Here is a 13,750-nt window from a genome sequence, read left to right on the forward strand (position 1 = left end):
AGGGGTATGCTTACTAACCTAACAAGAGATAGTGCAGATTTGAAGGAGCTGAAGGAACCTGGAGTTTGGGAAAGGGTTGGAAAAGGAATTACTAAAGTAGGGAATTGGTTTAGTAATATTTTGAATGGGGTACTTGCAAAAATATTAGGGGGTATATTGATTGTTCTAGCTTGTTTATTCGGACTATGGTTATCATGCAAAATTAGTAAAAGAATTTAAAGAAAATTGGCAAAACGCAATAAAAGAAAAGAGGAAAAGAAAAGGAGAAAATGTTCAAAGAAATTTGTGAAAAATCACACAGGGGGGAAGAAATTGAAATGCATGGCCTAAGAAAGTGAAAGGTTGTGAAGGGAAAGGTTTTGTGTGATGACAAGTGTCATCAGAGGAGGGACTGAGGGAGCGTAGCTCTTATACTCAAAATTAACATGAAATGTTTATGAACTAATGCATAATAATGCTGCATAGAAAATGTATTAATGTGTTATTGCTAAGAAGTACCTAATAAGCAAACAGGAAGTGAATATTCATAAAATTTGTTTAAAAACATGTTCATAAGATACTCAATCTCATAGAAACTCCTCATGTTTAAAAAAACAAGACCAGAATAGTGACCACCTACTACAAGAAAACTGATACTCTCGCTAATACCGTAGGTAGCGCTTCAGACCCAGTCCAATCTAATTCATCTAACCTGAAAAAATCCTTCATCATGGTGGGCAGTACTGGTGAAATCAGGCATCTGCTACCGTCCATGTCCATGTATGGGAAATGGGTCTTCAGAAGGAAGGAGCCATCGGGAATGCACAGCATACGATCGACCTGCCATGCAACTCCAAATAAGGCAAAAGGGGCTGGGAAAATGGCAGCCATCTTGGAAGGGAGCTAGCCTATTCTGGGAACAAATAGATCCCATGAAGTATCTTTACATCTCCCATGAAAGTAAGTGATAGTGCAGGTACCTACAGCTACAGTGTATGCCTAACTAGGATCTTGTTTTGCCCAGTATCAGGAAAGTTTGTCTCACTGAAGAACCATTCTTCCGACATTTGATGTTCAGCGCTGGAATCACACCTGGGCCCAGTACTACTTTGCAAACTTGTTGTACAGAGCTAAAGTCCCTTACTAGATTTTTGCCTTTAAATGTGCAAGTCTTTTTATTTTTATTTAAATGGCGACAAAGCTTTGTTTGCTATCATTTTTTGATTGGAAGCTTTGTACCTTGTTTTCTTGGAAATCAAAGTGGATCTAGCAACCTTGCGTTGTTTGACCAAAATGAATATGCAACTTTAGTGTCAAGTAAAATCAACACCAACGCTAACAGATGGAGAAAAACAGCCCATAGGGCATGGTAGAAAGACTATTAAGCATGGATTACTTCAGCAGAAACCGTGAAGACAGGACTCAAACAAACAGTGCCTGAAGAAGAGCAAGAGACAGAGGAGAGGCCTGTCGTCCTGCAAGAGAGAGTCCCCTCATCAACAGCGTCCTGAGAGTGGAGCAGTAGTTCAGCCTGTGATTTGACTCCTGCAGAATGGAATGTGCGCCATTTGATCTTTTGATGTAAAAAGTTGGCGCTTGAAGAGTGGAATGCAGAACCTGGTGACTGAGAAGCAGAAAGTAGCTCTTGTGCTGAAACAGCATAATTCAGCCCTTGCTCTTGAAAAAAATGAGACACTGTGTGCATAAGGCTTAACTCACACATATGGAGTTAGAAGGTAAGCAATCTTCTGAAACTAGTGATGGTGGCAGCAACAGCAAGTAAGCCGTGAGTGAAACACCTAGGCCCAAATTTATACTTTTTGACGCAAAACTGCGCTAACGCAGTTTTGCGTCAAAATGTTTAGCGCTGACTAGCTCTATTTTTTAACGTCACCTGGGCATCATATTTATACTATGACATTGGGTGCCCCAGAAAACATGTTAGAGTTCATATTTTTGACGTTAACCATTGTGCCTTGTCGTAAGGGAAAATGACATTATCTCTGGAAAAATGACTCTAATCCATTTTACAACACGTAACAAAACAGAAATGCACTATTTTTACCCGCATTAGCGTCAAATACAGACGCTAACGGAGAAAACACTGCAAAGGAGAGGCAAAATGGACCCACAAAGCCAGGAGAGACCCCAGGGGGACCCCAATCAACCAGGGAGAAAAAAAGAGAAAGTGTCATTTCAGTGTGGAGGAGCATGAAATACTGGTGAGAGAAGTGACGGAGCATCTACATCAACTCCTCGTCACCTCAAAATTGCCAATTGGCAGGAGAGAGGCAATTTGGCAGCAGATAGTAGACAAGTTTAACAGTGTGTCAGAGGTCAGGAGAACCACAACAGAGTGCAAGAAATGCTGGCACGGTTGTACGCGAAGGATAAAGGAAAAAATGGCAAGGAACAGGAAGGCAGCACTGCAAACTGGAGGTAGTAGTCCAGCACCACAAGAGGACTTGGACCAGATAGAGAAGATGGTTGCAGCGGTCATCCCGGAGGAACTGGTCACTGGAATAGCAGTGCAGGATAACGCAGACTACCAGGAAACACCACAAATGCAAGGTAAGTTGCATGGGGGAAATTAGGCCCATATTTATACTCTGTTTACGCCATATTTGCATAATTTTATTTACCACAAATTCAGCGCAATCTTAACTCCATATTTATATATTGATGCTAGACCTGTCTAACGTCAAATATATGGAGTTTGCGTCATTTCAAGGATGCGTGAAACCGCTTTGTGTCAATGAGATGCAAGGTAGGTGTTCCCGTCCAAAAAATGACTCAAACACCTTAGCGCCATATTTGTCCAACAGGGCAAAAATTATGCTCGGGTGGGAGGCTGACCCGAAATTTGACCCTAAGCGTGATTTGCGTCATATTTTAATGCCTGGGTCAGGGCAGGCATTACAATGGAGCAAACAGACCACCACTTAAGGAAAACACACACAAGCAACATCATTGCTCAATAAGGACAACATGGAGGTGCTACTGATGTAGCATGCTAGAGGACGCAGAGCACAGGACCAATAGCAACAGCCACCACCACCTCAACGTGGCCCCCAAAGGCAACGCAGAAGGCAGGAGATGGTCTTCAGGACCAGGACAACCTTCCAGGGCCTCAGAGAACAGGACATCGTCCGGAGGTACAGACTCAACTGGCAAGCCATTCAGCAGCTGCTGTGCCAAATTGAGCCACATATAACAGCCCGCCTGCAGACACCACATAATATACCACTGGTGACTAAGCTGCTAGCTGTCCTGTATATGTTGGCAAGTGGCTCCTTCCAAATGACGGGTGGCCTGGTCGTTGGTGTATCACAGCCCTCATTCTCCGCCTTTCTTCCCAATGTCCTAGATGCCATCATCTCCCTCACACCCTGCCACATCAGCTTCCCCAACACCCAGCAGAAGCAGCAGGATATCAAACAGGGGTTGTATCAAATACATGGCTTCCCGCATGTGCTTGGTGCAATTGACTGCACCCATGTCCGGATTGTACCACCTTCAGCAACAGAGCATATAAACCGGAACAGAAAGCACACCCACTCCATAAATGTGCAGGCCATAGTTGACCACCAGGGATTGTTTACCAACATCTTAGCCAAGTATCCTGGGAGTGTACATGATTCCTTCATCTTTAACCACAGCACCATCAATCAGCACTTCCAAGACGGACAATATGGCAATGGCCTTCTTGTCGGTAAGTCCGTAACCCTAGCAATATACACACGGCACAGCAACCCTGTAGGACACACAATACATACACCACTACATTGACATGTGGGCAGGAAGACACTGAGGTGTAACACAGGTAGTTATGTTGTACACCCTGACACAATGGGATACACACCTATGGACAAATGACGGCTGCCAATAACATTAGCTGCCACTCTAGAGCTACAAGGGACCAATGTCAAAGCACACAGTGACAATGACATGGCCTGCACTGGAAGTACGACTTGGAAGATGAGCCATTTACTATTACATTAGGCCGCACAGCCAATCGAACACCCTCCCAAGCAATATGTACCATGGAAGGGGTGTGCAATGTGTGTTGCTGCAGGTCGAACACCATGAGAAACATAGCATGATGACGCAGACTCACATGTAGGTCACACGGAAATACTGAGGCAGTCCCAACATCATTCATCACTCCTGGGGTGCCATTGCCAGGTAGCAATAAGGATGTGGACTGTGCTATGAACACATATTTATGTGCCACTAATGCAAACTGAACACTGCTGCACACACTGAGAGAGCCAATTGTCCATCAAAATAACAGATGTACAGGGAGATGGCCCTTCCTGCACAGATATATCCACCTCCACAAGGCAGTTAGCCAGGTTACCTGGAGCAGGTTTGGTAGCACGGTTGCACATGAGCCACTGGAGGAGAGAACTACAAAGATTTGCATAGAACCAAGTCACACATGGGACAATTGTGCATTGTCAATACTGAACACCTCAGTGCTGCCAACTTATGTAGATGTGTTGTGCATTGTCATAAAGCCTAATCAAAGGGCCTCACTGTTGCATTTCATCTGCAATGACATATGTCTAATTGGATTGGATGTCCAGGCTGTGTAGTGCAACCATGTTACCACCACATTGGAATCTATGACGACACAAGATATCAACTGCCATGCTACATAACATTCCTGTTGCAAGCACTAACAAAATAGTCACTCCTATTTTCTTTTTCAGCTGATCAAGGTTACGGGATCCTGCCAGGGGCCATGATCCCATTCCTCAACCCAAGCACAGCAGCAGAATGTGCTTATAATGTGGGACATCGGAGGACATGCCCCATTGTAGAAAGGACTTTTGGCATCCCGAAGTCAAATTCAGGTGCATGGACATCACAGGAGGCAGCCTCCTATATGCCCCACACATTGTGTGTAAAATAATGCTTACATGTGCTATCCTGCACAACGTTTGTGTGAGGGGGAACATATCCCCATATGATCCAGAGCAAGGACTGCCTGAGGAGGAAGAGGAGGAGGATGGTGCCAGGGAAAATGAGGGGGAACATCAAAACACAGCTGCAGGAATGCGCCACAGACAGCAGATTGTTCAAAACTTTTTTCACCAATAGTCACTCTAAACACCTTGTTAGGATATGTAATTAAACACCTTACTTTATCAAACAATCCTGCTCTGGTTACTTATTTCTCCATCACATGTTCTTTAGGAATGTGAGTATTACCTCAGGGAGCATGTCACAAAGACAAATCTGACTACTTCTGATGCAACATCACATGTGATGCGTCTGATTGTACATCAAACATCACACACATATAAGAAATACTCATCTTTTGAATTTCACATAAGAAGTACAAAATCATAGGACCACAGCATATGACACACATCCACAATGCCAACATGGTCTACTATAGCACATGACACACAACTATGACATCTCCAATCATAAGGTAAATAAGCGCACCATACATGAGGCAGTGGATGTGAAATATCAGTGTTAACAGGAATGTATGAACAGACCCCTGACTTTAGTAAGTGTGACATTTGCTATCTCTGCAAGGTGCTTGTGTGACAAGAGGTGCATCATTTCTGAAAATGGATAGCATAAGTGTCCCAGGTATGACACACAATGTTCACAACACATGCCCTGCACAATCCATCCCTGGAAATAAGTCCTGCCACTGCCATGTGTTAAGTGTCTGCCCTCCCAACTCCAGGGGGTGCTGTAAATGGACTATCTGTACCCTGGGAATCATAATTAACACTCATCCAGACTCCCTTTCTGACTCCTGTTTGCTTCAGTTTTCCATTTGGCACGCGATAGAACTACTATATTAGCCTGCATGGACTTCAGGTCCCATAATGCACTCTCTGGTAGTTGCTAAGGCCCTCATTCTGACCTTGGTGGTCTTTTCGCAAGACCGCCGAGTTACCGCCGCGGTGAAGACCGCCGACCGCGGCGGTATGCCGCTGTGCGTATTCCGACTGCTGGGAGCGTTCCACCGGGAAACCGCCAGCAGCCACACTGGCGGTCGGCGGGAAAGTGGAGACTGGTCAACCTCCACCGCCACGCCAGCAGAACACCGCCCACAGAATTATGACCCACATATCTGTGTGGTGGTCTTCTGTTGGCGGTGTTCTGTTGGCGGTCACCTCCCCATGGCTCCCGTCGCCTCCCGGAGGACCAACGCACAAGGTAAGTTGATCGTCCGTTAGGGGAGGGGGTGGGGGGGTGTTGTGTGATGTGTGCGTGCATGGGGGTGTGCGTGTGAGTGTGTAGAGGGGGTGTGTGAGTGCGTGTATGCGGGCGGGGGGTGCTGCTGTGTCTATGGGTAATGTGTGCAGTTCGGCGGGTGCGCATGTCTGCATGTATGTGTGCGGGTATGTGTCCCCGTTGTGTATGTGTGTGTGTAGGGGGTGTGTGCATGTCGGGGTGCATGTATGTGCATGTCAGGGGTGGGGGTGGGGAGGGGGTTCGTACCACCTCTGGGTGGTGGCAGGGGGGTGGAGGGTGTGGGGGAGGACTCGTGGGGGGTAGTGGGGGGTGGGGGAGACCCCTATCAGTGCCAGGGAAGGAATTCCCTGGCCCCGATAGTGCCTACCGCCATGGTTCGCATGGCGGTTCCCGCCCGCCAGAAACCGCAGCGGTAAGCAGGGTCATGATACCGTTGGCGGTCTTGGGACGACCGCCGGGCCGGAGTGCGCAAACTCCAGCCCGGCGGTCATGACCGCCGTGGCGGTCGGAGTGGGGAAGTGGCAGTCGATCGCGGCGGTGACCGCCGCGGTCAGAATGCCATTTTTTTGACCGCTGGTCTGTTCGCGGTCCGACCGCCGCCTCTCCGCCGACCGCCAAGGTCAGAATGAGGGCCTAAGTCCTGTAATCTTCTATCCATTGCTTCCTATGGGAAAAGTCCGGTTGTCCCATTATACTGGATTCTCTCCTCCAGGACTTGTGAGAGACTGAAGCTGCACATACCTGTGACCTCTCTAGTGCAGCCCAGCCATGTGACTCTGCCCTGGCCTTGCTGCTGCCTGGAACTGCTTAGAAGCTGCCATTCCCTGAAGCTCCTCGTTGTGCACTGGAGTTTGATTCCTTTGTGTTCCAGACCCACTGTTGGATTTTGTGTTACAGTCCTGATTCAGCAAGAATATGCTCTCTGTTTACCTAGTGCTGTTCCTGCTTGTTCCAGTCAGATTCTGCTCCCTGTTTCTCAGCCTTGTTCATGTTTGTTTCTGCCAGAGCCTGCGTTCTGTTACCCAGACCTGTTCCAGCCTTTGCGTCAAACAGAGCCTGTTCCCTGTGCCTCGCTTTGCCTCCTAGTTGGTTCCCTTGTTTTCTGTTTCCTCTTGGGGTATTGTGTCTGGCAAGTGTACTATCAGTCCTCACCTGTCTAGAAGGGTTTTACTTTGTATTTGGTCTTGCACCTGGTTTCCAGGAGGCTAATCCAGCCCCCATCCTTTGTCTAGTGTTGCATGCAGTCATAGGTGCCTAACAGTGACAGTGTGCTATATCTGTATTCCAGGAATTGTTACTGTGTCTCTTCGGCCCAACCAACAAGGGCTAATCTCGTGTATGCCTTCAGGGTCCAGACACAGATTCACTTCTGCTGCCACCTTTCTATTGGGCTTGTGTGGTGACTAGCTGTGAGATTAATCTGCACAGAGGCACTGATGTTCCCTGTTGCTGTGGGAAGTTCTGAGCCCAACCCTGTACTCTTCTGCATTGGTACACTTCTTCCTTGCAAGATACCCTGTGAACTCAAGGGTTGCCCCTAACAGACTCCTGACTAGACCCACACGAAACTGTAACACCATGGAGGCCAATCCTGACACAGGGTACACATGCCCATACACTTGAACTGGACACTTCTGTGGAATGCACATCTGAAAATATGTGACCACGTGCAGCCAGGGCAGCAGGTCCACCACAGCAACATGAGTAACATAAATAATTTTAATGAGTCAAACTGACAAGTACATAACATTTTTATGGGTGGAATTAAGGCACACGGGCTCAAACACTGTGTGTACCAAACATGTACACATGGCCGGCATATGGGTAGTCCATATACAAGTCACCATGAAGTCATAGCCAACAATTAATTACATATGAGGGGTAACCTATCCGACCTAGCACTTATCAGCCATCCCCAATCACCCCTGAGTTTTGTTTGTCGTCTGAAGTTTAATGTCCCCAAGGTCAAACAATTACACATATCAAATGAGTCAACACATATTACAAACACATATCATGACTGTTGTACATCACTGATTGCCATCTGATGTAGATACCCATTTGTAACACATTCATACATGGGCATTACGTGAAATGTATTCATGCCGTCCCTTCAGAAGCACACATATTGTTGTTACAGATCATTCACACACAAAATACACAGGCCATGATTCATATTTTTCTTGCACCACATTGCCGTCAATTATTGACGCAAAAGTGGTGAAAACTTACAAAATACAATTGTATTTTCTAAGTTTGCGCTGCTTTTGCGTCAGAAAATGAAGGAACTGTGGCGCAAAGAAAGTATAAATCTGGGCCACAGTTGCATGCTCTACCACAGGTGTCCAACGACTGTACCACACACTGCAGGCCATACCATCCTATCTCGATCTTGATACAGGGTGCTTGCATGTTAAATGTTTGAAAATCACATAGACACAGTTTGAGTCAAAAATGTTGATGCAAATGCGTTGAAAAACAACACAAATGCTAATATTCATGCAAACATCGTATGCGTCAAAAGAAATACACGTAAGACAGAAAACAGGCCGCAAAAGGCACAGAAAGTGATGTAATAGGAAATCCTGTTTACAGGCATGGTACTGTGAGTGTACTTTCACTTTCACTTTACAGTCTGTGCTTTTTCTTGACTGTGTCTTGGTGTTGCTTGTGTCTGGATTGCGTTTCTTGTAGCTTGTGGTGTCTCTCTTATGTCTTTTCTATTTGTATATTGTACCTGTTTAGGTGCTTTTTGTGTAGTTTAGTGTTTTTTGGATTGTATTTGTATTGTCAGGTGTCTGTTTGGGGGTTACATTTGTTGGGTTAGTTGGGGTTCGTAGTTTGGGTTGTAAGTTTCATTTTTTCACATTTATTTTCCTTCCTTTTTCCCTTTTTCTGTTTAAATTCTTGCACACGGACATGTCGGGAGGGGCAATGCTGACTGAAATGGGTGAGGAGGAGCTTGGGGCCTTTGCGTGGCTGGTATGTTACTTTCTGCCGTTGATGTTGGAGATGGGTGGGCATGTGATACAGGGGTATCACACAGAGGCAAGGCGGCTGCGGTGGGGCAAGGTGCTCTACCACCTCAAACGTATATTCAGCACAACAAGGACTGAGCACCAGCTGAAGCATTGCTGGGCTGACCTAGTGGCCCGAGAACAGGATCTGCTGGATCCCCTGGGTGTGGTGATGGGTGGTCCTGTTGGTGGGTATCACATTGACAAATGTGTACATTGAATGCTCCTGAGTGACAGTAGCAGATGTCTTGACGTGCTGCATGCACTGTTTGTGGCCATGTTGAATGCAAGTAGAACAAAGTGTCCCACTACTCAGATGTATTCCACATGTCTATACACGTTAACAATGCAGCCCTGAGCTTTGTTGAGTCATGTCCGACTATTACGTAGGGCCACATGCACCAAGCTATTGTTTATTCTCACAAATGGCCCAGTTTTCAGATTTATTGTGTTTACGTCAGGAAAAATGTTCATTTTAATGTCTCCCCCCCAATTTTGCCATTCTGCTATCACATTGCCCAATCACAAAACGGGGTTTGATTTTGGCATTTTGGAAGGGGCGTTCCTTTCCTATTAATGAGTCGCAGTCTGCTGATTGATTCTTTGTTGACAGCAAATGCTGGCACTAAACAATTGCAGTTACCATCTGTTTCAAGTTGGTGCTAACCCATTTGCAAAAGGGGAGTGGTCCCCAAGGGATCCCTTCCCCTTTGTGAATGCATTCTCCAAAACTATTTCTGAGCAGGAAGTTGTTCCACGGACCACTGACTGCTTCCAAAAAATTATTTGAGTCATGATTTGGTTTTTTGGAATGCTTTCTGTTTACCCCTGATGAAACAAGGCTGCATTTTAACGAAAATATACATCTCTTTTTGAAAGCAGTCACAGACATGGTGGTCTGCTGAGCCCAGCAGGCCAGCATCCCTGTAAGTGGCGCCATTCCCAAGGAGTTTGCAAAATTAGACCTACCTCATCAAAATTCATGAGGTAGGAAATTTGCTACCCCATTTGTGATTTGCATACAGTGTCATTGTCAGTGTTGTACCTCAGATCCTCCTACTTGCAAATTGTGAGGTGCTAAGTCTCGCAATGTGTGGCTCACAAAACATGATCATGGTACATGTGGCCCTGAGTAACACATTTCAGGTGCAATGAGAACACCTGTGCCCATGCATTCTGTTAATGATGATCAGGTAAGACACTGTCAGCATACCACATTTCACTGTATTGGGAAAGCAAAGCTGGCTATCCAAAGCACTACATTGTCATCATTACACACACATGATTCCTGCCATTATGTTGGCAAAGGGAGCATATACGGCTTAGGGGACACTGCCAACATACAACTGTGCCGCATCTGTTATGGAGCACTGAATGCATGATAATTGCTGACTGAAAATTGAGCCACATGTCCATCACACAGTACCTCAGTGTCCCTTAATGTACAAGCCACAATACCTGAGTCACTTGTAGTGCAGTGCACCAGGGAAGTGCCATTGAAATTGTCACCAAGATTACAAATCATGACATGGAGTACCATCTGAAATGGATTACCCACAAATGTCTGTTGTCAGGTTTAACACCACATGATTGTTAGGCCCAGTGATTGTGTGCAGATGTGTGTTTATCACTCCCTGGAGTGTCAGTGTCAATGTGAGTTTGCAGTGGTATGTCTGTTGGAGTGTCTACATGAAGGATCAACAGCTCACTCATATAAAATGTTACACACTGTGATATGTTGTTCACACGTTTGTACAGTGATCTGACATTGAGCATATATTTCCTTTCCATGTCTTACAGGTGGACCGGCCCCCTATACCATCAGGGAAGTGGCTCAATGTGAGGACCCAGACATATCTAGTAAGTGTGATAATCTCTGTCCTGTGTAGTGATTGCACCTGTTGTGTGAGTGACTCTTGTGTGTTGCACTCATTGCAAGATATGATAAGCTGGCATGTGATCTGATTTATTACTTGACTGGATGTTGACATAGTATTACATGCATGGGTTCAACATTCACAGGCAGAGAGTCATATCTTGGGGGTCTTGTGCTGCGCAATAGGCAGCAGCATGTGAACAAGGTGATTAGTAGCCACATGTAGGCCCACATCTGACTTGGAAGTGATCCAGTGTAAAAATATTGTCACCGACTCATACCCTCATTTTCACAAGACAGTGTTGCATCAATTTTCAACACAAAATTGCACATCCCTGTACTGTAATGTACATGTAGGACTGTATGGGTAACTGCCCCCCAGCAACTAGCCTCATAAGTCGTACTCCATTTATGTGACACTTATGTGATATGTAATAGGCCTGCATGCAGGTCAAGGCCAGAAGTGCTGTCATCAATGTGGCTGCTTTTGGAATTGTGTTGGCAGATCAGGTGTTGATGGTTGTCCACAACTGGACACATGAAAATAGATGTGATTGACCTATGGATACCTCATTCCTAGGTGTCAGCCCTCCTCACATGTGTTCCACTCACTAAATCCATGTTCAAGTGGACATGGCTTTGTGGTTGTCCTCGACAGTTGTGATGATGTATTGCATGCCCATCCCCCCTGAGGCACAAGGGTAGGGGATGAACATATATGTAGGTAGATATTATGGTCACAATTTAGATGACAGTCATCTCTTCAAGCATGTATGTGTCCCAAACAACACTGACCCCTTAGGATTAGCAACTGCATATCATCCTGACAATTACATCTACAAATCACTGGTCTTGTGTGCCTTGAAGTTGACTCAGATGATAAAGGTTAGTCGGCCTGGCCCATGTGAAGAACTTGCTGCATTTGCATTGTGACACATTGCACTACATCAATGCACAGATCACTTTATTTGATTCAGCTCTTGTTGTGCTTTGCTGTGCTGTTAAATACTTGATGGGTAGGCAGCGTTGCCATTTCTTTTATCAGGGACATTATATCACCTGTACTGTGATTTGGACTGCATGTGGAATTTGTGGCACAGTGTTAAATTATTATCTGTACCTGCATCACCCAATGATGACACTGATGGTTGCCTATCTAATTTTTGCAGCTGCCAACATGAATGCAGCGGAGATCAGGGATTTCCAGAAGCGGGCAGTGAGGTACAGACACATCTTGGATGTCGAGTCTGGGTGCCGGAGGATGGCAAGATGCTATAAGAGAGAGAGAGCCACAGGAGAATGGTGGGCTTTCAGCCAAGGGGGACCAGCATTGGCCACAACGGGTGGAGCCACCACCACAACTGCACCCAGTAGCACAGCAGAAACTGTGACATCAGCCACACCTGCTGCACCGTCAACCTCAGGAACAACATCCACCACACCTGCTGCACCTTCCACTTCAGCATCACCGACCATTACACCTGCAGGAGCAACAACCTCTGCAACACAGACCACCACATCTGCTGCTTTGGATGGCCACCATTTCCCAGCTCCAGAGGGAGATGATTAGGAACCAAACCAAATGAGGTGTGCATTTCTTATGTGCAAAATGGCAAGATGCAAAGGCAGCATAAACTTCACATAGATCAGGCCCAAATGTCCTCATCATATGCGTAAATTTTCAACCATACATCACCAGTAACTTGTATATGCTATTGGGAGAATGGGATGCAGTTGGTAACCGTAAGGGGTCAGTGCTGATAGATACACATCCAAGCCTGGTCAATATGACTGTCACCTACACTGTGAGCATCACATCTACCTACAAATTTGGTATTCCTCTCCACCGTGCCTAAGGAGGAATGGCCATGCAATCCATAATCTCAACTGTCCTGGTCATCCACCAAGGCATGCCCACTCATACGTGGAGTCAGGGAGTGGACCATATGTTAGGAGGGCTGCCAACTAGGAAGCAATTATCCAAAGGTCTATCACATCTAAATTCATGTGTCCAGGTATAGACACCTATCAATACCTGATCTGCCAATACTATTCCTTACACACCCATATCTATGCTAGCACACCTTTGACCTTGACCAGCATGCACGTCTATTACATTCCACATACGTGTTACGGACAAGGAGTGCAAAATACAGAGCGCCATGTTGGGGGATAATTGCCAGCCCAGTCCTCTATATTCTTTACAATACAGGAATGCACCAAATTGGAATCAAAATGGTGCATCCCTGTGCTGTGAGAATGACGGAGTGCCTCAGTGGCAATAATCTCACAGTGTTGGACTTATTAGTCACATGTGGCCCTACATGTGCTTTGTCATCGCCTTGTTTACATGATGCTGCCCATTGAGCACCACGAGCCTCACAAGATATGACCCTCTGGTGGTGCATGGGAAACCTCTAAATGGGACACAATGTCTCCGTCCAGCCTACTTTGATATCTGATCATTTCACAGCTTATCACACCTAGCATTGTGTGCAACAAACATGACTTGCTCACACCAAGACCTGGATTACTTCACAGGACGCACATCATCACACTTACTGGATAGATCTGGGTCCTCAAATCTCACCACTTCGCCAATTGTATAGGGGGCAGGTCCACCTGTAACATATGAATGGAAAACCATGCT

The sequence above is a fragment of the Pleurodeles waltl genome, chromosome 8, assembly GCF_031143425.1.
Source record: "Pleurodeles waltl isolate 20211129_DDA chromosome 8, aPleWal1.hap1.20221129, whole genome shotgun sequence".
NCBI lineage: Eukaryota > Metazoa > Chordata > Amphibia > Caudata > Salamandridae > Pleurodeles > Pleurodeles waltl.